We start from the raw sequence: 24,796 nt of genomic DNA on the forward strand, positions 1-24,796 counted from the left end.
CGGAAGCGTGCTGGGCCCATAACCCAGAGGTCGATGGATCGAAACCATCCTCTGCTAACTTTTTTCAAATTATGTTTTTGTGTCATGGCATTAGGGCACAAAGAGCTGTAAGTGCCTGGATGCAATGTCATTCCTTGAACTTGCTGCCTCGTTCCACTCTTGCGCTAAATAGGAGAGGGTCCCAGCCCAGCCAACAAAATGCACTGTTCAATCAAACCAAACTTAAAACCAAGCTCCTTTTTTAAGGGGTCCCGGGGAAATGTTGGGCTGACCGGCAAGACCTCATGATGCGAACTGCTTCTGCGTCAAACGCAAGCTTTTTTCATTCCCAGCCAATGACTTATTCTTATTTCTAAAGGCCGCTCCATCAGATAGCCCAGACAGGCAGGCGTTGGTGGTATAGTGGTGAGCATAGCTGCCTTCCAAGCAGTTGACCCGGGTTCGATTCCCGGCCAACGCAGATCAAATCTTTAAATTGTTCAAAATGCATTTTTTGGAAATCAGACTCATGCTGAAAGCAAAGCTGACACACTTTTCGTGAAAATCAAAACCCCATCCAGGAAAGGTTCTTGCATCCTAGTTTCTGCAACTGTCTATCGGTGAGGGGATTGAAGCGAGCAGGGCTCCTGGCCCCTCCCCGACAAAGCCCTGACGAAGGCCTGACAAAGGCCTATTCGCCTTGCCCTGACGGGCCTTGGTCCCAGCAGGCCACCGAGCACAGCACCTCAGCCTATTAGAGTGAGGTTTCAGGATCTCTCTCATCCTGTAAACCAACATACTGAAGAAGGTGAAACGTGTGGCTGCGCTCCTCACATGCTGAAGCAGCAGCAGCCCTTTCCCTGAAGCAAAGTTCCTTCATTCCTCCCTCCCATAACCCTTAGCAGGGGATTTATGGTAATTGAGTTGAGTTTCCAAACTGGCCCTTCCTTCCTTCCTTCCCATATCTGCCAGCTCGAGAAGGCTTGTTTTGTTGCACCTGGGAAGTAAAGTATCTATTTGCGAGAGAGAGAGAATGAGAGAGAGAGACAGAGAGAGAGAGACAGAGAGAGAAGGGGAAGGGGTGTTGGCAGTTAGGGTGTGAGCTAGAGAAATGAGGCCTGTCTGCAAAAGGCCATGGGATGGGAGTGCGTGGTTGCAGGTTGTTTGGCTTTGTAAGGCCTACTGCCCGCTTCACTCGAAACTGGGTCTAGGGTTGTCGGTTTGTAGGCTGTAAAAGCCCAGAAAAGCTCTTGTTCTCCAACCAGCAGAGTGGCGCAGCGGAAGCGTGCTGGGCCCATAACCCAGAGGTCGATGGATCGAAACCATCCTCTGCTAACTTTTTTCAAATTATGTTTTTGTGTCATGGCATTAGGGCACAAAGAGCTGTAAGTGCCTGGATGCAATGTCATTCCTTGAACTTGCTGCCTCGTTCCACTCTTGCGCTAAATAGGAGAGGGTCCCAGCCCAGCCAACAAAATGTACTGTTCAATCAAACCAAACTTAAAACCAAGCTCCTTTTTTAAGGGGTCCCGGGGAAATGTTGGGCTGACCGGCAAGACCTCATGATGCGAACTGCTTCTGCGTCAAACGCAAGCTTTTTTCATTCCCAGCCAATGACTTATTCTTATTTCTAAGGGCCACTCCATCAGATAGCCCAGACAGGCAGGCGTTGGTGGTATAGTGGTGAGCATAGCTGCCTTCCAAGCAGTTGACCTGGGTTCGACTCCCGGCCAACGCAGATCAAATCTTTAAATTGTTCAAAATGCATTTTTTGGAAATCAGACTCATGCTGAAAGCAAAGCTGACACACTTTTCGTGAAAATCAAAACCCCATCCAGGAAAGGTTCTTGCATCCTAGTTTCTGCAACTGTCTATCGGTGAGGGGATTGAAGCGAGCAGGGCTCCTGGCCCCTCCCCGACAAAGCCCTGACGAAGGCCTGACAAAGGCCTATTCGCCTTGCCCTGACGGGCCTTGGTCCCAGCAGGCCACCGAGCACAGCACCTCAGCCTATTAGAGTGAGGTTTCAGGATCTCTCTCATCCTGTAAACCAACATACTGAAGAAGGTGAAACGTGTGGCTGCGCTCCTCACATGCTGAAGCAGCAGCAGCCCTTTCCCTGAAGCAAAGTTCCTTCATTCCTCCCTCCCATAACCCTTAGCAGGGGATTTATGGTAATTGAGTTGAGTTTCCAAACTGGCCCTTCCTTCCTTCCTTCCCATATCTGCCAGCTCGAGAAGGCTTGTTTTGTTGCACCTGGGAAGTAAAGTATCTATTTGCGAGAGAGAGAGAATGAGAGAGAGAGACAGAGAGAGAGAGACAGAGAGAGAAGGGGAAGGGGTGTTGGCAGTTAGGGTGTGAGCTAGAGAAATGAGGCCTGTCTGCAAAAGGCCATGGGATGGGAGTGCGTGGTTGCATGTTGTTTGGCTTTGTAAGGCCTACTGCCCGCTTCACTCGAAACTGGGTCTAGGGTTGTCGGTTTGTAGGCTGTAAAAGCCCAGAAAAGCTCTTGTTCTCCAACCAGCAGAGTGGCGCAGCGGAAGCGTGCTGGGCCCATAACCCAGAGGTCGATGGATCGAAACCATCCTCTGCTAACTTTTTTCAAATTATGTTTTTGTGTCATGGCATTAGGGCACAAAGAGCTGTAAGTGCCTGGATGCAATGTCATTCCTTGAACTTGCTGCCTCGTTCCACTCTTGCGCTAAATAGGAGAGGGTCCCAGCCCAGCCAACAAAATGTACTGTTCAATCAAACCAAACTTAAAACCAAGCTCCTTTTTTAAGGGGTCCCGGGGAAATGTTGGGCTGACCGGCAAGACCTCATGATGCGAACTGCTTCTGCGTCAAACGCAAGCTTTTTTCATTCCCAGCCAATGACTTATTCTTATTTCTAAGGGCCACTCCATCAGATAGCCCAGACAGGCAGGCGTTGGTGGTATAGTGGTGAGCATAGCTGCCTTCCAAGCAGTTGACCTGGGTTCGACTCCCGGCCAACGCAGATCAAATCTTTAAATTGTTCAAAATGCATTTTTTGGAAATCAGACTCATGCTGAAAGCAAAGCTGACACACTTTTCGTGAAAATCAAAACCCCATCCAGGAAAGGTTCTTGCATCCTAGTTTCTGCAACTGTCTATCGGTGAGGGGATTGAAGCGAGCAGGGCTCCTGGCCCCTCCCCGACAAAGCCCTGACGAAGGCCTGACAAAGGCCTATTCGCCTTGCCCTGACGGGCCTTGGTCCCAGCAGGCCACCGAGCACAGCACCTCAGCCTATTAGAGTGAGGTTTCAGGATCTCTCTCATCCTGTAAACCAACATACTGAAGAAGGTGAAACGTGTGGCTGCGCTCCTCACATGCTGAAGCAGCAGCAGCCCTTTCCCTGAAGCAAAGTTCCTTCATTCCTCCCTCCCATAACCCTTAGCAGGGGATTTATGGTAATTGAGTTGAGTTTCCAAACTGGCCCTTCCTTCCTTCCTTCCCATATCTGCCAGCTCGAGAAGGCTTGTTTTGTTGCACCTGGGAAGTAAAGTATCTATTTGCGAGAGAGAGAGAATGAGAGAGAGAGACAGAGAGAGAGAGACAGAGAGAGAAGGGGAAGGGGTGTTGGCAGTTAGGGTGTGAGCTAGAGAAATGAGGCCTGTCTGCAAAAGGCCATGGGATGGGAGTGCGTGGTTGCAGGTTGTTTGGTTTTGTAAGGCCTACTGCCCGCTTCACTCGAAAATGGGTCTAGGGTTGTCGGTTTGTAGGCTGTAAAAGCCCAGAAAAGCTTTTGTTCTCCAACCAGCAGAGTGGCGCAGCGGAAGCGTGCTGGGCCCATAACCCAGAGGTCGATGGATCGAAACCATCCTCTGCTAACCTTTTTCAAATTATGTTTTTGTGTCATGGCATTAGGGCACAAAGAGCTGTAAGTGCCTGGATGCAATGTCATTCCTTGAACTTGCTGCCTCGTTCCACTCTTGCGCTAAATAGGAGAGGGTCCCAGCCCAGCCAACAAAATGCACTGTTCAATCAAACCAAACTTAAAACCAAGCTCCTTTTTTAAGGGGTCCCGGGGAAATGTTGGGCTGACCGGCAAGACCTCATGATGCGAACTGCTTCTGCGTCAAACGCAAGCTTTTTTCATTCCCAGCCAATGACTTATTCTTATTTCTAAAGGCCGCTCCATCAGATAGCCCAGACAGGCAGGCGTTGGTGGTATAGTGGTGAGCATAGCTGCCTTCCAAGCAGTTGACCCGGGTTCGATTCCCGGCCAACGCAGATCAAATCTTTAAATTGTTCAAAATGCATTTTTTGGAAATCAGACTCATGCTGAAAGCAAAGCTGACACACTTTTCGTGAAAATCAAAACCCCATCCAGGAAAGGTTCTTGCATCCTAGTTTCTGCAACTGTCTATCGGTGAGGGGATTGAAGCGAGCAGGGCTCCTGGCCCCTCCCCGACAAAGCCCTGACGAAGGCCTGACAAAGGCCTATTCGCCTTGCCCTGACGGGCCTTGGTCCCAGCAGGCCACCGAGCACAGCACCTCAGCCTATTAGAGTGAGGTTTCAGGATCTCTCTCATCCTGTAAACCAACATACTGAAGAAGGTGAAACGTGTGGCTGCGCTCCTCACATGCTGAAGCAGCAGCAGCCCTTTCCCTGAAGCAAAGTTCCTTCATTCCTCCCTCCCATAACCCTTAGCAGGGGATTTATGGTAATTGAGTTGAGTTTCCAAACTGGCCCTTCCTTCCTTCCTTCCCATATCTGCCAGCTCGAGAAGGCTTGTTTTGTTGCACCTGGGAAGTAAAGTATCTATTTGCGAGAGAGAGAGAATGAGAGAGAGAGACAGAGAGAGAGAGACAGAGAGAGAAGGGGAAGGGGTGTTGGCAGTTAGGGTGTGAGCTAGAGAAATGAGGCCTGTCTGCAAAAGGCCATGGGATGGGAGTGCGTGGTTGCAGGTTGTTTGGCTTTGTAAGGCCTACTGCCCGCTTCACTCGAAACTGGGTCTAGGGTTGTCGGTTTGTAGGCTGTAAAAGCCCAGAAAAGCTCTTGTTCTCCAACCAGCAGAGTGGCGCAGCGGAAGCGTGCTGGGCCCATAACCCAGAGGTCGATGGATCGAAACCATCCTCTGCTAACTTTTTTCAAATTATGTTTTTGTGTCATGGCATTAGGGCACAAAGAGCTGTAAGTGCCTGGATGCAATGTCATTCCTTGAACTTGCTGCCTCGTTCCACTCTTGCGCTAAATAGGAGAGGGTCCCAGCCCAGCCAACAAAATGCACTGTTCAATCAAACCAAACTTAAAACCAAGCTCCTTTTTTAAGGGGTCCCGGGGAAATGTTGGGCTGACCGGCAAGACCTCATGATGCGAACTGCTTCTGCGTCAAACGCAAGCTTTTTTCATTCCCAGCCAATGACTTATTCTTATTTCTAAGGGCCGCTCCATCAGATAGCCCAGACAGGCAGGCGTTGGTGGTATAGTGGTGAGCATAGCTGCCTTCCAAGCAGTTGACCCGGGTTCGATTCCCGGCCAACGCAGATCAAATCTTTAAATTGTTCAAAATGCATTTTTTGGAAATCAGACTCATGCTGAAAGCAAAGCTGACACACTTTTCGTGAAAATCAAAACCCCATCCAGGAAAGGTTCTTGCATCCTAGTTTCTGCAACTGTCTATCGGTGAGGGGTTTGAAGCGAGCAGGGCTCCTGGCCCCTCCCCGACAAAGCCCTGACGAAGGCCTGACAAAGGCCTATTCGCCTTGCCCTGACGGGCCTTGGTCCCAGCAGGCCACCGAGCACAGCACCTCAGCCTATTAGAGTGAGGTTTCAGGATCTCTCTCATCCTGTAAACCAACATACTGAAGAAGGTGAAACGTGTGGCTGCGCTCCTCACATGCTGAAGCAGCAGCAGCCCTTTCCCTGAAGCAAAGTTCCTTCATTCCTCCCTCCCATAACCCTTAGCAGGGGATTTATGGTAATTGAGTTGAGTTTCCAAACTGGCCCTTCCTTCCTTCCTTCCCATATCTGCCAGCTCGAGAAGGCTTGTTTTGTTGCACCTGGGAAGTAAAGTATCTATTTGCGAGAGAGAGAGAATGAGAGAGAGAGACAGACAGAGAGAGACAGAGAGAGAAGGGGAAGGGGTGTTGGCAGTTAGGGTGTGAGCTAGAGAAATGAGGCCTGTCTGCAAAAGGCCATGGGATGGGAGTGCGTGGTTGCAGGTTGTTTGGCTTTGTAAGGCCTACTGCCCGCTTCACTCGAAAATGGGTCTAGGGTTGTCGGTTTGTAGGCTGTAAAAGCCCAGAAAAGCTTTTGTTCTCCAACCAGCAGAGTGGCGCAGCGGAAGCGTGCTGGGCCCATAACCCAGAGGTCGATGGATCGAAACCATCCTCTGCTAACTTTTTTCAAATTATGTTTTTGTGTCATGGCATTAGGGCACAAAGAGCTGTAAGTGCCTGGATGCAATGTCATTCCTTGAACTTGCTGCCTCGTTCCACTCTTGCGCTAAATAGGAGAGGGTCCCAGCCCAGCCAACAAAATGCACTGTTCAATCAAACCAAACTTAAAACCAAGCTCCTTTTTTAAGGGGTCCCGGGGAAATGTTGGGCTGACCGGCAAGACCTCATGATGCGAACTGCTTCTGCGTCAAACGCAAGCTTTTTTCATTCCCAGCCAATGACTTATTCTTATTTCTAAAGGCCGCTCCATCAGATAGCCCAGACAGGCAGGCGTTGGTGGTATAGTGGTGAGCATAGCTGCCTTCCAAGCAGTTGACCCGGGTTCGATTCCCGGCCAACGCAGATCAAATCTTTAAATTGTTCAAAATGCATTTTTTGGAAATCAGACTCATGCTGAAAGCAAAGCTGACACACTTTTCGTGAAAATCAAAACCCCATCCAGGAAAGGTTCTTGCATCCTAGTTTCTGCAACTGTCTATCGGTGAGGGGATTGAAGCGAGCAGGGCTCCTGGCCCCTCCCCGACAAAGCCCTGACGAAGGCCTGACAAAGGCCTATTCGCCTTGCCCTGACGGGCCTTGGTCCCAGCAGGCCACCGAGCACAGCACCTCAGCCTATTAGAGTGAGGTTTCAGGATCTCTCTCATCCTGTAAACCAACATACTGAAGAAGGTGAAACGTGTGGCTGCGCTCCTCACATGCTGAAGCAGCAGCAGCCCTTTCCCTGAAGCAAAGTTCCTTCATTCCTCCCTCCCATAACCCTTAGCAGGGGATTTATGGTAATTGAGTTGAGTTTCCAAACTGGCCCTTCCTTCCTTCCTTCCCATATCTGCCAGCTCGAGAAGGCTTGTTTTGTTGCACCTGGGAAGTAAAGTATCTATTTGCGAGAGAGAGAGAATGAGAGAGAGAGACAGAGAGAGAGAGACAGAGAGAGAAGGGGAAGGGGTGTTGGCAGTTAGGGTGTGAGCTAGAGAAATGAGGCCTGTCTGCAAAAGGCCATGGGATGGGAGTGCGTGGTTGCAGGTTGTTTGGCTTTGTAAGGCCTACTGCCCGCTTCACTCGAAACTGGGTCTAGGGTTGTCGGTTTGTAGGCTGTAAAAGCCCAGAAAAGCTCTTGTTCTCCAACCAGCAGAGTGGCGCAGCGGAAGCGTGCTGGGCCCATAACCCAGAGGTCGATGGATCGAAACCATCCTCTGCTAACTTTTTTCAAATTATGTTTTTGTGTCATGGCATTAGGGCACAAAGAGCTGTAAGTGCCTGGATGCAATGTCATTCCTTGAACTTGCTGCCTCGTTCCACTCTTGCGCTAAATAGGAGAGGGTCCCAGCCCAGCCAACAAAATGTACTGTTCAATCAAACCAAACTTAAAACCAAGCTCCTTTTTTAAGGGGTCCCGGGGAAATGTTGGGCTGACCGGCAAGACCTCATGATGCGAACTGCTTCTGCGTCAAACGCAAGCTTTTTTCATTCCCAGCCAATGACTTATTCTTATTTCTAAGGGCCGCTCCATCAGATAGCCCAGACAGGCAGGCGTTGGTGGTATAGTGGTGAGCATAGCTGCCTTCCAAGCAGTTGACCCGGGTTCGATTCCCGGCCAACGCAGATCAAATCTTTAAATTGTTCAAAATGCATTTTTTGGAAATCAGACTCATGCTGAAAGCAAAGCTGACACACTTTTCGTGAAAATCAAAACCCCATCCAGGAAAGGTTCTTGCATCCTAGTTTCTGCAACTGTCTATCGGTGAGGGGATTGAAGCGAGCAGGGCTCCTGGCCCCTCCCCGACAAAGCCCTGACGAAGGCCTGACAAAGGCCTATTCGCCTTGCCCTGACGGGCCTTGGTCCCAGCAGGCCACCGAGCACAGCACCTCAGCCTATTAGAGTGAGGTTTCAGGATCTCTCTCATCCTGTAAACCAACATACTGAAGAAGGTGAAACGTGTGGCTGCGCTCCTCACATGCTGAAGCAGCAGCAGCCCTTTCCCTGAAGCAAAGTTCCTTCATTCCTCCCTCCCATAACCCTTAGCAGGGGATTTATGGTAATTGAGTTGAGTTTCCAAACTGGCCCTTCCTTCCTTCCTTCCCATATCTGCCAGCTCGAGAAGGCTTGTTTTGTTGCACCTGGGAAGTAAAGTATCTATTTGCGAGAGAGAGAGAATGAGAGAGAGAGACAGAGAGAGAGAGACAGAGAGAGAAGGGGAAGGGGTGTTGGCAGTTAGGGTGTGAGCTAGAGAAATGAGGCCTGTCTGCAAAAGGCCATGGGATGGGAGTGCGTGGTTGCAGGTTGTTTGGCTTTGTAAGGCCTACTGCCCGCTTCACTCGAAACTGGGTCTAGGGTTGTCGGTTTGTAGGCTGTAAAAGCCCAGAAAAGCTCTTGTTCTCCAACCAGCAGAGTGGCGCAGCGGAAGCGTGCTGGGCCCATAACCCAGAGGTCGATGGATCGAAACCATCCTCTGCTAACTTTTTTCAAATTATGTTTTTGTGTCATGGCATTAGGGCACAAAGAGCTGTAAGTGCCTGGATGCAATGTCATTCCTTGAACTTGCTGCCTCGTTCCACTCTTGCGCTAAATAGGAGAGGGTCCCAGCCCAGCCAACAAAATGTACTGTTCAATCAAACCAAACTTAAAACCAAGCTCCTTTTTTAAGGGGTCCCGGGGAAATGTTGGGCTGACCGGCAAGACCTCATGATGCGAACTGCTTCTGCGTCAAACGCAAGCTTTTTTCATTCCCAGCCAATGACTTATTCTTATTTCTAAGGGCCACTCCATCAGATAGCCCAGACAGGCAGGCGTTGGTGGTATAGTGGTGAGCATAGCTGCCTTCCAAGCAGTTGACCTGGGTTCGACTCCCGGCCAACGCAGATCAAATCTTTAAATTGTTCAAAATGCATTTTTTGGAAATCAGACTCATGCTGAAAGCAAAGCTGACACACTTTTCGTGAAAATCAAAACCCCATCCAGGAAAGGTTCTTGCATCCTAGTTTCTGCAACTGTCTATCGGTGAGGGGATTGAAGCGAGCAGGGCTCCTGGCCCCTCCCCGACAAAGCCCTGACGAAGGCCTGACAAAGGCCTATTCGCCTTGCCCTGACGGGCCTTGGTCCCAGCAGGCCACCGAGCACAGCACCTCAGCCTATTAGAGTGAGGTTTCAGGATCTCTCTCATCCTGTAAACCAACATACTGAAGAAGGTGAAACGTGTGGCTGCGCTCCTCACATGCTGAAGCAGCAGCAGCCCTTTCCCTGAAGCAAAGTTCCTTCATTCCTCCCTCCCATAACCCTTAGCAGGGGATTTATGGTAATTGAGTTGAGTTTCCAAACTGGCCCTTCCTTCCTTCCTTCCCATATCTGCCAGCTCGAGAAGGCTTGTTTTGTTGCACCTGGGAAGTAAAGTATCTATTTGCGAGAGAGAGAGAATGAGAGAGAGAGACAGAGAGAGAGAGACAGAGAGAGAAGGGGAAGGGGTGTTGGCAGTTAGGGTGTGAGCTAGAGAAATGAGGCCTGTCTGCAAAAGGCCATGGGATGGGAGTGCGTGGTTGCAGGTTGTTTGGCTTTGTAAGGCCTACTGCCCGCTTCACTCGAAACTGGGTCTAGGGTTGTCGGTTTGTAGGCTGTAAAAGCCCATAAAAGCTCTTGTTCTCCAACCAGCAGAGTGGCGCAGCGGAAGCGTGCTGGGCCCATAACCCAGAGGTCGATGGATCGAAACCATCCTCTGCTAACTTTTTTCAAATTATGTTTTTGTGTCATGGCATTAGGGCACAAAGAGCTGTAAGTGCCTGGATGCAATGTCATTCCTTGAACTTGCTGCCTCGTTCCACTCTTGCGCTAAATAGGAGAGGGTCCCAGCCCAGCCAACAAAATGTACTGTTCAATCAAACCAAACTTAAAACCAAGCTCCTTTTTTAAGGGGTCCCGGGGAAATGTTGGGCTGACCGGCAAGACCTCATGATGCGAACTGCTTCTGCGTCAAACGCAAGCTTTTTTCATTCCCAGCCAATGACTTATTCTTATTTCTAAGGGCCACTCCATCAGATAGCCCAGACAGGCAGGCGTTGGTGGTATAGTGGTGAGCATAGCTGCCTTCCAAGCAGTTGACCTGGGTTCGACTCCCGGCCAACGCAGATCAAATCTTTAAATTGTTCAAAATGCATTTTTTGGAAATCAGACTCATGCTGAAAGCAAAGCTGACACACTTTTCGTGAAAATCAAAACCCCATCCAGGAAAGGTTCTTGCATCCTAGTTTCTGCAACTGTCTATCGGTGAGGGGATTGAAGCGAGCAGGGCTCCTGGCCCCTCCCCGACAAAGCCCTGACGAAGGCCTGACAAAGGCCTATTCGCCTTGCCCTGACGGGCCTTGGTCCCAGCAGGCCACCGAGCACAGCACCTCAGCCTATTAGAGTGAGGTTTCAGGATCTCTCTCATCCTGTAAACCAACATACTGAAGAAGGTGAAACGTGTGGCTGCGCTCCTCACATGCTGAAGCAGCAGCAGCCCTTTCCCTGAAGCAAAGTTCCTTCATTCCTCCCTCCCATAACCCTTAGCAGGGGATTTATGGTAATTGAGTTGAGTTTCCAAACTGGCCCTTCCTTCCTTCCTTCCCATATCTGCCAGCTCGAGAAGGCTTGTTTTGTTGCACCTGGGAAGTAAAGTATCTATTTGCGAGAGAGAGAGAATGAGAGAGAGAGACAGAGAGAGAGAGACAGAGAGAGAAGGGGAAGGGGTGTTGGCAGTTAGGGTGTGAGCTAGAGAAATGAGGCCTGTCTGCAAAAGGCCATGGGATGGGAGTGCGTGGTTGCAGGTTGTTTGGCTTTGTAAGGCCTACTGCCCGCTTCACTCGAAACTGGGTCTAGGGTTGTCGGTTTGTAGGCTGTAAAAGCCCAGAAAAGCTCTTGTTCTCCAACCAGCAGAGTGGCGCAGCGGAAGCGTGCTGGGCCCATAACCCAGAGGTCGATGGATCGAAACCATCCTCTGCTAACTTTTTTCAAATTATGTTTTTGTGTCATGGCATTAGGGCACAAAGAGCTGTAAGTGCCTGGATGCAATGTCATTCCTTGAACTTGCTGCCTCGTTCCACTCTTGCGCTAAATAGGAGAGGGTCCCAGCCCAGCCAACAAAATGTACTGTTCAATCAAACCAAACTTAAAACCAAGCTCCTTTTTTAAGGGGTCCCGGGGAAATGTTGGGCTGACCGGCAAGACCTCATGATGCGAACTGCTTCTGCGTCAAACGCAAGCTTTTTTCATTCCCAGCCAATGACTTATTCTTATTTCTAAGGGCCGCTCCATCAGATAGCCCAGACAGGCAGGCGTTGGTGGTATAGTGGTGAGCATAGCTGCCTTCCAAGCAGTTGACCCGGGTTCGATTCCCGGCCAACGCAGATCAAATCTTTAAATTGTTCAAAATGCATTTTTTGGAAATCAGACTCATGCTGAAAGCAAAGCTGACACACTTTTCGTGAAAATCAAAACCCCATCCAGGAAAGGTTCTTGCATCCTAGTTTCTGCAACTGTCTATCGGTGAGGGGATTGAAGCGAGCAGGGCTCCTGGCCCCTCCCCGACAAAGCCCTGACGAAGGCCTGACAAAGGCCTATTCGCCTTGCCCTGACGGGCCTTGGTCCCAGCAGGCCACCGAGCACAGCACCTCAGCCTATTAGAGTGAGGTTTCAGGATCTCTCTCATCCTGTAAACCAACATACTGAAGAAGGTGAAACGTGTGGCTGCGCTCCTCACATGCTGAAGCAGCAGCAGCCCTTTCCCTGAAGCAAAGTTACTTCATTCCTCCCTCCCATAACCCTTAGCAGGGGATTTATGGTAATTGAGTTGAGTTTCCAAACTGGCCCTTCCTTCCTTCCTTCCCATATCTGCCAGCTCGAGAAGGCTTGTTTTGTTGCACCTGGGAAGTAAAGTATCTATTTGCGAGAGAGAGAGAATGAGAGAGAGAGACAGAGAGAGAGAGACAGAGAGAGAAGGGGAAGGGGTGTTGGCAGTTAGGGTGTGAGCTAGAGAAATGAGGCCTGTCTGCAAAAGGCCATGGGATGGGAGTGCGTGGTTGCAGGTTGTTTGGCTTTGTAAGGCCTACTGCCCGCTTCACTCGAAACTGGGTCTAGGGTTGTCGGTTTGTAGGCTGTAAAAGCCCAGAAAAGCTCTTGTTCTCCAACCAGCAGAGTGGCGCAGCGGAAGCGTGCTGGGCCCATAACCCAGAGGTCGATGGATCGAAACCATCCTCTGCTAACTTTTTTCAAATTATGTTTTTGTGTCATGGCATTAGGGCACAAAGAGCTGTAAGTGCCTGGATGCAATGTCATTCCTTGAACTTGCTGCCTCGTTCCACTCTTGCGCTAAATAGGAGAGGGTCCCAGCCCAGCCAACAAAATGTACTGTTCAATCAAACCAAACTTAAAACCAAGCTCCTTTTTTAAGGGGTCCCGGGGAAATGTTGGGCTGACCGGCAAGACCTCATGATGCGAACTGCTTCTGCGTCAAACGCAAGCTTTTTTCATTCCCAGCCAATGACTTATTCTTATTTCTAAGGGCCGCTCCATCAGATAGCCCAGACAGGCAGGCGTTGGTGGTATAGTGGTGAGCATAGCTGCCTTCCAAGCAGTTGACCCGGGTTCGATTCCCGGCCAACGCAGATCAAATCTTTAAATTGTTCAAAATGCATTTTTTGGAAATCAGACTCATGCTGAAAGCAAAGCTGACACACTTTTCGTGAAAATCAAAACCCCATCCAGGAAAGGTTCTTGCATCCTAGTTTCTGCAACTGTCTATCGGTGAGGGGATTGAAGCGAGCAGGGCTCCTGGCCCCTCCCCGACAAAGCCCTGACGAAGGCCTGACAAAGGCCTATTCGCCTTGCCCTGACGGGCCTTGGTCCCAGCAGGCCACCGAGCACAGCACCTCAGCCTATTAGAGTGAGGTTTCAGGATCTCTCTCATCCTGTAAACCAACATACTGAAGAAGGTGAAACGTGTGGCTGCGCTCCTCACATGCTGAAGCAGCAGCAGCCCTTTCCCTGAAGCAAAGTTCCTTCATTCCTCCCTCCCATAACCCTTAGCAGGGGATTTATGGTAATTGAGTTGAGTTTCCAAACTGGCCCTTCCTTCCTTCCTTCCCATATCTGCCAGCTCGAGAAGGCTTGTTTTGTTGCACCTGGGAAGTAAAGTATCTATTTGCGAGAGAGAGAGAATGAGAGAGAGAGACAGAGAGAGAGAGACAGAGAGAGAAGGGGAAGGGGTGTTGGCAGTTAGGGTGTGAGCTAGAGAAATGAGGCCTGTCTGCAAAAGGCCATGGGATGGGAGTGCGTGGTTGCAGGTTGTTTGGCTTTGTAAGGCCTACTGCCCGCTTCACTCGAAACTGGGTCTAGGGTTGTCGGTTTGTAGGCTGTAAAAGCCCAGAAAAGCTCTTGTTCTCCAACCAGCAGAGTGGCGCAGCGGAAGCGTGCTGGGCCCATAACCCAGAGGTCGATGGATCGAAACCATCCTCTGCTAACTTTTTTCAAATTATGTTTTTGTGTCATGGCATTAGGGCACAAAGAGCTGTAAGTGCCTGGATGCAATGTCATTCCTTGAACTTGCTGCCTCGTTCCACTCTTGCGCTAAATATGAGAGGGTCCCAGCCCAGCCAACAAAATGTACTGTTCAATCAAACCAAACTTAAAACCAAGCTCCTTTTTTAAGGGGTCCCGGGGAAATGTTGGGCTGACCGGCAAGACCTCATGATGCGAACTGCTTCTGCGTCAAACGCAAGCTTTTTTCATTCCCAGCCAATGACTTATTCTTATTTCTAAGGGCCGCTCCATCAGATAGCCCAGACAGGCAGGCGTTGGTGGTATAGTGGTGAGCATAGCTGCCTTCCAAGCAGTTGACCCGGGTTCGATTCCCGGCCAACGCAGATCAAATCTTTAAATTGTTCAAAATGCATTTTTTGGAAATCAGACTCATGCTGAAAGCAAAGCTGACACACTTTTCGTGAAAATCAAAACCCCATCCAGGAAAGGTTCTTGCATCCTAGTTTCTGCAACTGTCTATCGGTGAGGGGATTGAAGCGAGCAGGGCTCCTGGCCCCTCCCCGACAAAGCCCTGACGAAGGCCTGACAAAGGCCTATTCGCCTTGCCCTGACGGGCCTTGGTCCCAGCAGGCCACCGAGCACAGCACCTCAGCCTATTAGAGTGAGGTTTCAGGATCTCTCTCATCCTGTAAACCAACATACTGAAGAAGGTGAAACGTGTGGCTGCGCTCCTCACATGCTGAAGCAGCAGCAGCCCTTTCCCTGAAGCAAAGTTCCTTCATTCCTCCCTCCCATAACCCTTAGCAGGGGATTTATGGTAATTGAGTTGAGTTTCCAAACTGGCCCTTCCTTCCTTCCTTCCCATATCTGCCAGCTCGAGAAGGCTTGTTTTGTTGCACCTGGGAAGTAAAGTATCTATTTGCGAGAGAGAGAGAATGAGAGAGAGAGACAGAGAGAGAGAGACAGAGAGAGAAGGGGAAGGGGTGTTGGCAGTTAGGGTGTGAGCTAGAGAAATGAGGCCTGTCTGCAAAAGGCCATGGGATGGGAGTGCGTGGTTGCAGGTTGTTTGGCTTTGTAAGGCCTACTGCCCGCTTCACTCGAAACTGGGTCTAGGGTTGTCGGTTTGTAGGCTGTAAAAGCCCAGAAAAGCTCTTGTTCTCCAACCAGCAGAGTGGCGCAGCGGAAGCGTGCTGGGCCCATAACCCAGAGGTCGATGGATCGAAACCATCCTCTGCTAACTTTTTTCAAATTATGTTTTTGTGTCATGGCATTAGGGCACAAAGAGCTGTAAGTGCCTGGATGCAATGTCATTCCTTGAACTTGCTGCCTCGTTCCACTCTTGCGCTAAATAGGAGAGGGTCCCAGCCCAGCCAACAAAATGTACTGTTCAATCAAACCAAACTTAAAACCAAGCTCCTTTTTTAAGGGGTCCCGGGGAAATGTTGGGCTGACCGGCAAGACCTCATGATGCGAACTGCTTCTGCGTCAAACGCAAGCTTTTTTCATTCCCAGCCAATGACTTATTCTTATTTCTAAGGGCCGCTCCATCAGATAGCCCAGACAGGCAGGCGTTGGTGGTATAGTGGTGAGCATAGCTGCCTTCCAAGCAGTTGACCCGGGTTCGATTCCCGGCCAACGCAGATCAAATCTTTAAATTGTTCAAAATGCATTTTTTGGAAATCAGACTCATGCTGAAAGCAAAGCTGACACACTTTTCGTGAAAATCAAAACCCCATCCAGGAAAGGTTCTTGCATCCTAGTTTCTGCAACTGTCTATCGGTGAGGGGATTGAAGCGAGCAGGGCTCCTGGCCCCTCCCCGACAAAGGCCTGACAAAGGCCTATTCGCCTTGCCCTGACGGGCCTTGCCCTGACGGGCCTTGCCCTGACGGGCCTTGCCCTGACGGGCCTTGCCCTGACGGGCCTTGCCCTGACGGGCCTTGCCCTGACGGGCCTTGCCCTGACGGGCCTTGCCCTGACGGGCCTTGGTCCCAGCAGGCCACCGAGCACAGCACCTCAGCCTATTAGAGTGAGGTTTCAGGATCTCTCTCATCCTGTAAACCAACATACTGAAGAAGGTGAAACGTGTGGCTGCGCTCCTCACATGCTGAAGCAGCAGCAGCCCTTTCCCTGAAGCAAAGTTCCTTCATTCCTCCCTCCCATAACCCTTAGCAGGGGATTTATGGTAATTGAGTTGAGTTTCCAAACTGGCCCTTCCTTCCTTCCTTCCCATATCTGCCAGCTCGAGAAGGCTTGTTTTGTTGCACCTGGGAAGTAAAGTATCTATTTGCGAGAGAGAGAGAATGAGAGAGAGAGACAGAGAGAGAGAGACAGAGAGAGAAGGGGAAGGGGTGTTGGCAGTTAGGGTGTGAGCTAGAGAAATGAGGCCTGTCTGCAAAAGGCCATGGGATGGGAGTGCGTGGTTGCAGGTTGTTTGGCTTTGTAAGGCCTACTGCCCGCTTCACTCGAAAATGGGTCTAGGGTTGTCGGTTTGTAGGCTGTAAAAGCCCAGAAAAGCTTTTGTTCTCCAACCCGCAGAGTGGCGCAGCGGAAGCGTGCTGGGCCCATAACCCAGAGGTCGATGGATCGAAACCATCCTCTGCTAACTTTTTTCAAATTATGTTTTTGTGTCATGGCATTAGGGCACAAAGAGCTGTAAGTGCCTGGATGCAATGTCATTCCTTGAACTTGCTGCCTCGTTCCACTCTTGCGCTAAATAGGAGAGGGTCCCAGCCCAGCCAACAAAATGCACTGTTCAATCAAACCAAACTTAAAACCAAGCTCCTTTTTTAAGGGGTCCCGGGGAAATGTTGGGCTGACCGGCAAGACCTCATGATGCAAACTGCTTCTGCGTCAAACGCAAGCTTTTTTCATTCCCAGCCAATGACTTATTCTTATTTCTAAAGGCCGCTCCATCAGATAGCCCAGACAGGCAGGCGTTGGTGGTATAGTGGTGAGCATAGCTGCCTTCCAAGCAGTTGACCAGGGTTCGATTCCCGGCCAACGCAGATCAAATCTTTAAATTGTTCAAAATGCATTTTTTGGAAATCAGACTCATGCTGAAAGCAAAGCTGACACACTTTTCGTGAAAATCAAAACCCCATCCAGGAAAGGTTCTTGCATCCTAGTTTCTGCAACTGTCTATCGGTGAGGGGATTGAAGCGAGCAGGGCTCCTGGCCCCTCCCCGACAAAGCCCTGACGAAGGCCTGACAAAGGCCTATTCGCCTTGCCCTGACGGGCCTTGGTCCCAGCAGGCCACCGAGCACAGCACCTCAGCCTATTAGAGTGAGGTTTCAGGATCTCTCTCATCCTGTAAACCAACATACTGAAGAAGGTGAAACGTGTGGCTGCGCTCCTCACATGCTGAAGCAGCAGCAGCCCTTTCCCTGAAGCAAAGTTCCTTCATTCCTCCCTCCCATAACCCTTAGCAGGGGATTTATGGTAATTGAGTTGAGTTTCCAAACTGGCCCTTCCTTCCTTCCTTCCCATATCTGCCAGCTCGAGAAGGCTTGTTTTGTTGCACCTGGGAAGTAAAGTATCTATTTGCGAGAGAGAGAGAATGAGAGAGAGAGACAGAGAGAGAGAGACAGAGAGAGAAGGGGAAGGGGTGTTGGCAGTTAGGGTGTGAGCTAGAGAAATGAGGCCTGTCTGCAAAAGGCCATGGGATGGGAGTGCGTGGTTGCAGGTTGTTTGGCTTTGTAAGGCCTACTGCCCGCTTCACTCGAAAATGGGTCTAGGGTTGTCGGTTTGTAGGCTGTAAAAGCCCAGAAAAGCTTTTGTTCTCCAACCAGCAGAGTGGCGCAGCGGAAGCGTGCTGGGCCCATAACCCAGAGGTCGATGGATCGAAACCATCCTCTGCTAACTTTTTTCAAATTATGTTTTTGTGTCATGGCATTAGGGCACAAAGAGCTGTAAGTGCCTGGATGCAATGTCATTCCTTGAACTTGCTGCCTCGTTCCACTCTTGCGCTAAATAGGAGAGGGTCCCAGCCCAGCCAACAAAATGCACTGTTCAATCAAACCAAACTTAAAACCAAGCTCCTTTTTTAAGGGGTCCCGGGGAAATGTTGGGCTGACCGGCAAGACCTCATGATGCAAACTGCTTCTGCGTCAAACGCAAGCTTTTTTCATTCCCAGCCAATGACTTATTCTTATTTCTAAAGGCCGCTCCATCAGATAGCCCAGGCAGGCAGGCGTTGGTGGTATAGTGGTGAGCATAGCTGCCTTCCAAGCAGTTGACCCGGGTTCGATTCCCGGCCAACGCAGATCAAATCTTTAAATTGTTCAAAATGCATTTTTTGGAAATCAGACTCATGCTGAAAGCAAAGCTGACACACTTTTCGTGAAAATCAAAACCCCATCCAGGAAAGGTTCTTGCATCCTAGTTTCTGCAACTGTCTATCGGTGAGGGGATTGAAGCGAGCAGGGCTCCTGGCCCCTCCCCGACAAAGCCCTGACGAAGGCCTGACAAAGGCCTATTCGCCTTGCCCTGACGGGCCTTGGTCCCAGCAGGCCACCGAGCACAGCACCTCAGCCTATTAGAGTGAGGTTTCAGGATCTCTCTCATCCTGTAAACCAACATACTGAAGAAGGTGAAACGTGTGGCTGCGCTCCTCACATGCTGAAGCAGCAGCAGCCCTTTCCCTGAAGCAAAGTTCCTTCATTCCTCCCTCCCATAACCCTTAGCAGGGGACTTATGGTAATTGAGTTGAGTTTCCAAACTGGCCCTTCCTTCCTTCCTTCCCATATCTGCCAGCTCGAGAAGGCTTGTTTTGTTGCACCTGGGAAGTAAAGTATCTATTTGCGAGAGAGAGAGAATGAGAGAGAGAGACAGAGAGAGAGAGACAGAGAGAGAAGGGGAAGGGGTGTTGGCAGTTAGGGTGTGAGCTAGAGAAATGAGGCCTGTCTGCAAAAGGCCATGGGATGGGAGTGCGTGGTTGCAGGTTGTTTGGCTTTGTAAGGCCTACTGCCCGCTTCACTCGAAACTGGGTCTAGGGTTGTCGGTTTGTAGGCTGTAAAAGCCCAGAAAAGCTCTTGTTCTCCAACCAGCAGAGTGGCGCAGCGGAAGCGTGCTGGGCCCATAACCCAGAGGTCGATGGATCGAAACCATCCTCTGCTAACTTTTTTCAAATTATGTTTTTGTGTCATGGCATTAGGGCACAAAGAGCTGTAAGTGCCTGGATGCAATGTCATTCCTTGAACTTGCTGCCTCGTTCCACTCTTGCGCTAAATAGGAGAGGGTCCCAGCCCAGCCAACAAAATGTACTGTTCAATCAAACCAAACTTAAAACCAAGCTCCTTTTTTAAGGGGTCCCGGGGAAATGTTGGGCTGACCGGCAAGACCTCATGATGCGAACTGCTTCTGCGTCAAACGCAAGCTTTTTTCATTCCCAGCCAATGACTTATTCTTATTTCTAAGGGCCGCTCCATCAGATAGCCCAGACAGGCAGGCGTTGGTGGTATAGTGGTGAGCATAGCTGCCTTCCAAGCAGTTGACCCGGGTTCGATTCCCGGCCAACGCAGATCAAATCTTTAAATTGTTCAAAATGCATTTTTTGGAAATCAGACTCATGCTGAAAGCAAAGCTGACACACTTTTCGTGAAAATCAAAACCCCATCCAGGAAAGGTTCTTGCATCCTAGTTTCTGCAACTGTCTATCGGTGAGGGGATTGAAGCGAGCAGGGCTCCTGGCCCCTCCCCGACAAAGGCCTGACAAAGGCCTATTCGCCTTGCCCTGACGGGCCTTGCCCTGACGGGCCTTGGTCCCAGCAGGCCACCGAGCACAGCACCTCAGCCTATTAGAGTGAGGTTTCAGGATCTCTCTCATCCTGTAAACCAACATACTGAAGAAGGTGAAACGTGTGGCTGCGCTCCTCACATGCTGAAGCAGCAGCAGCCCTTTCCCTGAAGCAAAGTTCCTTCATTCCTCCCTCCCATAACCCTTAGCAGGGGATTTATGGTAATTGAGTTGAGTTTCCAAACTGGCCCTTCCTTCCTTCCTTCCCATATCTGCCAGCTCGAGAAGGCTTGTTTTGTTGCACCTGGGAAGTAAAGTATCTATTTGCGAGAGAGAGAGAATGAGAGAGAGAGACAGAGAGAGAGAGACAGAGAGAGAAGGGGAAGGGGTGTTGGCAGTTAGGGTGTGAGCTAGAGAAATGAGGCCTGTCTGCAAAAGGCCATGGGATGGGAGTGCGTGGTTGCAGGTTGTTTGGCTTTGTAAGGCCTACTGCCCGCTTCACTCGAAAATGGGTCTAGGGTTGTCGGTTTGTAGGCTGTAAAAGCCCAGAAAAGCTTTTGTTCTCCAACCCGCAGAGTGGCGCAGCGGAAGCGTGCTGGGCCCATAACCCAGAGGTCGATGGATCGAAACCATCCTCTGCTAACTTTTTTCAAATTATGTTTTTGTGTCATGGCATTAGGGCACAAAGAGCTGTAAGTGCCTGGATGCAATGTCATTCCTTGAACTTGCTGCCTCGTTCCACTCTTGCGCTAAATAGGAGAGGGTCCCAGCCCAGCCAACAAAATGCACTGTTCAATCAAACCAAACTTAAAACCAAGCTCCTTTTTTAAGGGGTCCCGGGGAAATGTTGGGCTGACCGGCAAGACCTCATGATGCAAACTGCTTCTGCGTCAAACGCAAGCTTTTTTCATTCCCAGCCAATGACTTATTCTTATTTCTAAAGGCCGCTCCATCAGATAGCCCAGACAGGCAGGCGTTGGTGGTATAGTGGTGAGCATAGCTGCCTTCCAAGCAGTTGACCCGGGTTCGATTCCCGGCCAACGCAGATCAAATCTTTAAATTGTTCAAAATGCATTTTTTGGAAATCAGACTCATGCTGAAAGCAAAGCTGACACACTTTTCGTGAAAATCAAAACCCCATCCAGGAAAGGTTCTTGCATCCTAGTTTCTGCAACTGTCTATCGGTGAGGGGATTGAAGCGAGCAGGGCTCCTGGCCCCTCCCCGACAAAGGCCTGACAAAGGCCTATTCGCCTTGCCCTGACGGGCCTTGGTCCCAGCAGGCCACCGAGCACAGCACCTCAGCCTATTAGAGTGAGGTTTCAGGATCTCTCTCATCCTGTAAACCAACATACTGAAGAAGGTGAAACGTGTGGCTGCGCTCCTCACATGCTGAAGCAGCAGCAGCCCTTTCCCTGAAGCAAAGTTCCTTCATTCCTCCCTCCCATAACCCTTAGCAGGGGATTTATGGTAATTGAGTTGAGTTTCCAAACTGGCCCTTCCTTCCTTCCTTCCCATATCTGCCAGCTCGAGAAGGCTTGTTTTGTTGCACCTGGGAAGTAAAGTATCTATTTGCGAGAGAGAGAGAATGAGAGAGAGAGACAGAGAGAGAGAGACAGAGAGAGAAGGGGAAGGGGTGTTGGCAGTTAGGGTGTGAGCTAGAGAAATGAGGCCTGTCTGCAAAAGGCCATGGGATGGGAGTGCGTGGTTGCAGGTTGTTTGGTTTTGTAAGGCCTACTGCCCGCTTCACTCGAAAATGGGTCTAGGGTTGTCGGTTTGTAGGCTGTAAAAGCCCAGAAAAGCTTTTGTTCTCCAACCAGCAGAGTGGCGCAGCGGAAGCGTGCTGGGCCCATAACCCAGAGGTCGATGGATCGAAACCATCCTCTGCTAACCTTTTTCAAATTATGTTTTTGTGTCATGGCATTAGGGCACAAAGAGCTGTAAGTGCCTGGATGCAATGTCATTCCTTGAACTTGCTGCCTCGTTCCACTCTTGCGCTAAATAGGAGAGGGTCCCAGCCCAGCCAACAAAATGCACTGTTCAATCAAACCAAACTTAAAACCAAGCTCCTTTTTTAAGGGGTCCCGGGGAAATGTTGGGCTGACCGGCAAGACCTCATGATGCGAACTGCTTCTGCGTCAAACGCAAGCTTTTTTCATTCCCAGCCAATGACTTATTCTTATTTCTAAAGGCCGCTCCATCAGATAGCCCAGACAGGCAGGCGTTGGTGGTATAGTGGTGAGCATAGCTGCCTTCCAAGCAGTTGACCCGGGTTCGATTCCCGGCCAACGCAGATCAAATCTTTAAATTGTTCAAAATGCATTTTTTGGAAATCAGACTCATGCTGAAAGCAAAGCTGACACACTTTTCGTGAAAATCAAAACCCCATCCAGGAAAGGTTCTTGCATCCTAGTTTCTGCAACTGTCTATCGGTGAGGGGATTGAAGCGAGCAGGGCTCCTGGCCCCTCCCCGACAAAGCCCTGACGAAGGCCTGACAAAGGCCTATTCGCCTTGCCCTGACGGGCCTTGGTCCCAGCAGGCCACCGAGCACAGCACCTCAGCCTATTAGAGTGAGGTTTCAGGATCTCTCTCATCCTGTAAACCAACATACTGAAGAAGGTGAAACGTGTGGCTGCGCTCCTCACATGCTGAAGCAGCAGCAGCCCTTTCCCTGAAGCAAAGTTCCTTCATTCCTCCCTCCCATAACCCTTAGCAGGGGATTTATGGTAATTGAGTTGAGTTTCCAAACTGGCCCTTCCTTCCTTCCTTCCCATATCTGCCAGCTCGAGAAGGCTTGTTTTGTTGCACCTGGGAAGTAAAGTATCTATTTGCGAGAGAGAGAGAATGAGAGAGAGAGACAGAGAGAGAGAGACAGAGAGAGAAGGGGAAGGGGTGTTGGCAGTTAGGGTGTGAGCTAGAGAAATGAGGCCTGTCTGCAAAAGGCCATGGGATGGGAGTGCGTGGTTGCAGGTTGTTTGGCTTTGTAAGGCCTACTGCCCGCTTCACTCGAAACTGGGTCTAGGGTTGTCGGTTTGTAGGCTGTAAAAGCCCAGAAAAGCTCTTGTTCTCCAACCAGCAGAGTGGCGCAGCGGAAGCGTGCTGGGCCCATAACCCAGAGGTCGATGGATCGAAACCATCCTCTGCTAACTTTTTTCAAATTATGTTTTTGTGTCATGGCATTAGGGCACAAAGAGCTGTAAGTGCCTGGATGCAATGTCATTCCTTGAACTTGCTGCCTCGTTCCACTCTTGCGCTAAATAGGAGAGGGTCCCAGCCCAGCCAACAAAATGCACTGTTCAATCAAACCAAACTTAAAACCAAGCTCCTTTTTTAAGGGGTCCCGGGGAAATGTTGGGCTGACCGGCAAGACCTCATGATGCGAACTGCTTCTGCGTCAAACGCAAGCTTTTTTCATTCCCAGCCAATGACTTATTCTTATTTCTAAGGGCCGCTCCATCAGATAGCCCAGACAGGCAGGCGTTGGTGGTATAGTGGTGAGCATAGCTGCCTTCCAAGCAGTTGACCCGGGTTCGATTCCCGGCCAACGCAGATCAAATCTTTAAATTGTTCAAAATGCATTTTTTGGAAATCAGACTCATGCTGAAAGCAAAGCTGACACACTTTTCGTGAAAATCAAAACCCCATCCAGGAAAGGTTCTTGCATCCTAGTTTCTGCAACTGTCTATCGGTGAGGGGTTTGAAGCGAGCAGGGCTCCTGGCCCCTCCCCGACAAAGCCCTGACGAAGGCCTGACAAAGGCCTATTCGCCTTGCCCTGACGGGCCTTGGTCCCAGCAGGCCACCGAGCACAGCACCTCAGCCTATTAGAGTGAGGTTTCAGGATCTCTCTCATCCTGTAAACCAACATACTGAAGAAGGTGAAACGTGTGGCTGCGCTCCTCACATGCTGAAGCAGCAGCAGCCCTTTCCCTGAAGCAAAGTTCCTTCATTCCTCCCTCCCATAACCCTTAGCAGGGGATTTATGGTAATTGAGTTGAGTTTCCAAACTGGCCCTTCCTTCCTTCCTTCCCATATCTGCCAGCTCGAGAAGGCTTGTTTTGTTGCACCTGGGAAGTAAAGTATCTATTTGCGAGAGAGAGAGAATGAGAGAGAGAGACAGACAGAGAGAGACAGAGAGAGAAGGGGAAGGGGTGTTGGCAGTTAGGGTGTGAGCTAGAGAAATGAGGCCTGTCTGCAAAAGGCCATGGGATGGGAGTGCGTGGTTGCAGGTTGTTTGGCTTTGTAAGGCCTACTGCCCGCTTCACTCGAAAATGGGTCTAGGGTTGTCGGTTTGTAGGCTGTAAAAGCCCAGAAAAGCTTTTGTTCTCCAACCAGCAGAGTGGCGCAGCGGAAGCGTGCTGGGCCCATAACCCAGAGGTCGATGGATCGAAACCATCCTCTGCTAACTTTTTTCAAATTATGTTTTTGTGTCATGGCATTAGGGCACAAAGAGCTGTAAGTGCCTGGATGCAATGTCATTCCTTGAACTTGCTGCCTCGTTCCACTCTTGCGCTAAATAGGAGAGGGTCCCAGCCCAGCCAACAAAATGCACTGTTCAATCAAACCAAACTTAAAACCAAGCTCCTTTTTTAAGGGGTCCCGGGGAAATGTTGGGCTGACCGGCAAGACCTCATGATGCGAACTGCTTCTGCGTCAAACGCAAGCTTTTTTCATTCCCAGCCAATGACTTATTCTTATTTCTAAAGGCCGCTCCATCAGGCCATGGGATGGGAGTGCGTGGTTGCAGGTTGTTTGGCTTTGTAAGGCCTACTGCCCGCTTCACTCGAAACTGGGTCTAGGGTTGTCGGTTTGTAGGCTGTAAAAGCCCAGAAAAGCTCTTGTTCTCCAACCAGCAGAGTGGCGCAGCGGAAGCGTGCTGGGCCCATAACCCAGAGGTTGATGGATCGAAACCATCCTCTGCTAACTTTTTTCAAATTATGTTTTTGTGTCATGGCATTAGGGCACAAAGAGCTGTAAGTGCCTGGATGCAATGTCATTCCTTGAACTTGCTGCCTCGTTCCACTCTTGCGCTAAATAGGAGAGGGTCCCAGCCCAGCCAACAAAATGTACTGTTCAATCAAACCAAACTTAAAACCAAGCTCCTTTTTTAAGGGGTCCCGGGGAAATGTTGGGCTGACCGGCAAGACCTCATGATGCGA

The 24,796-nt window shown here is 50.1% G+C and overlaps 14 non-coding genes across 14 annotated transcripts; all 14 read left to right on the plus strand.

The window, feature by feature from the left end:
• Window positions 1-388: 388 nt before the first annotated feature.
• Window positions 389-460, plus strand: TRNAG-UCC (transfer RNA glycine (anticodon UCC)). The gene has a single exon. It is a non-coding gene; the product is annotated as a tRNA-Gly (tRNA).
• Window positions 461-4,159: 3,699 nt separating this feature from the next.
• On the plus strand, window positions 4,160-4,231 carry TRNAG-UCC (transfer RNA glycine (anticodon UCC)). Its single transcript has one exon. It is a non-coding gene; the product is annotated as a tRNA-Gly (tRNA).
• Window positions 4,232-5,416: 1,185 nt separating this feature from the next.
• On the plus strand, window positions 5,417-5,488 carry TRNAG-UCC (transfer RNA glycine (anticodon UCC)). Its single transcript has one exon. It is a non-coding gene; the product is annotated as a tRNA-Gly (tRNA).
• Window positions 5,489-6,673: 1,185 nt separating this feature from the next.
• TRNAG-UCC (transfer RNA glycine (anticodon UCC)) lies at window positions 6,674-6,745 on the plus strand. Its single transcript has one exon. It is a non-coding gene; the product is annotated as a tRNA-Gly (tRNA).
• Window positions 6,746-7,930: 1,185 nt separating this feature from the next.
• Window positions 7,931-8,002, plus strand: TRNAG-UCC (transfer RNA glycine (anticodon UCC)). The gene has a single exon. It is a non-coding gene; the product is annotated as a tRNA-Gly (tRNA).
• Window positions 8,003-11,701: 3,699 nt separating this feature from the next.
• On the plus strand, window positions 11,702-11,773 carry TRNAG-UCC (transfer RNA glycine (anticodon UCC)). The gene has a single exon. It is a non-coding gene; the product is annotated as a tRNA-Gly (tRNA).
• Window positions 11,774-12,958: 1,185 nt separating this feature from the next.
• Window positions 12,959-13,030, plus strand: TRNAG-UCC (transfer RNA glycine (anticodon UCC)). The gene has a single exon. It is a non-coding gene; the product is annotated as a tRNA-Gly (tRNA).
• A 1,185-nt stretch (window positions 13,031-14,215) lies between these two features.
• Window positions 14,216-14,287, plus strand: TRNAG-UCC (transfer RNA glycine (anticodon UCC)). The gene has a single exon. It is a non-coding gene; the product is annotated as a tRNA-Gly (tRNA).
• A 1,185-nt stretch (window positions 14,288-15,472) lies between these two features.
• Window positions 15,473-15,544, plus strand: TRNAG-UCC (transfer RNA glycine (anticodon UCC)). Its single transcript has one exon. It is a non-coding gene; the product is annotated as a tRNA-Gly (tRNA).
• A 2,551-nt stretch (window positions 15,545-18,095) lies between these two features.
• On the plus strand, window positions 18,096-18,167 carry TRNAG-UCC (transfer RNA glycine (anticodon UCC)). The gene has a single exon. It is a non-coding gene; the product is annotated as a tRNA-Gly (tRNA).
• A 1,185-nt stretch (window positions 18,168-19,352) lies between these two features.
• On the plus strand, window positions 19,353-19,424 carry TRNAG-UCC (transfer RNA glycine (anticodon UCC)). Its single transcript has one exon. It is a non-coding gene; the product is annotated as a tRNA-Gly (tRNA).
• A 1,189-nt stretch (window positions 19,425-20,613) lies between these two features.
• Window positions 20,614-20,685, plus strand: TRNAG-UCC (transfer RNA glycine (anticodon UCC)). The gene has a single exon. It is a non-coding gene; the product is annotated as a tRNA-Gly (tRNA).
• A 1,174-nt stretch (window positions 20,686-21,859) lies between these two features.
• TRNAG-UCC (transfer RNA glycine (anticodon UCC)) lies at window positions 21,860-21,931 on the plus strand. The gene has a single exon. It is a non-coding gene; the product is annotated as a tRNA-Gly (tRNA).
• A 1,185-nt stretch (window positions 21,932-23,116) lies between these two features.
• TRNAG-UCC (transfer RNA glycine (anticodon UCC)) lies at window positions 23,117-23,188 on the plus strand. Its single transcript has one exon. It is a non-coding gene; the product is annotated as a tRNA-Gly (tRNA).
• Window positions 23,189-24,796: the final 1,608 nt, after the last annotated feature.

This window comes from Ambystoma mexicanum, chromosome 6q (assembly GCF_040938575.1).
Source record: "Ambystoma mexicanum isolate Mex_15411 chromosome 6q, UKY_AmexF1_1, whole genome shotgun sequence".
NCBI classification, from domain to species: Eukaryota; Metazoa; Chordata; class Amphibia; order Caudata; family Ambystomatidae; genus Ambystoma; species Ambystoma mexicanum.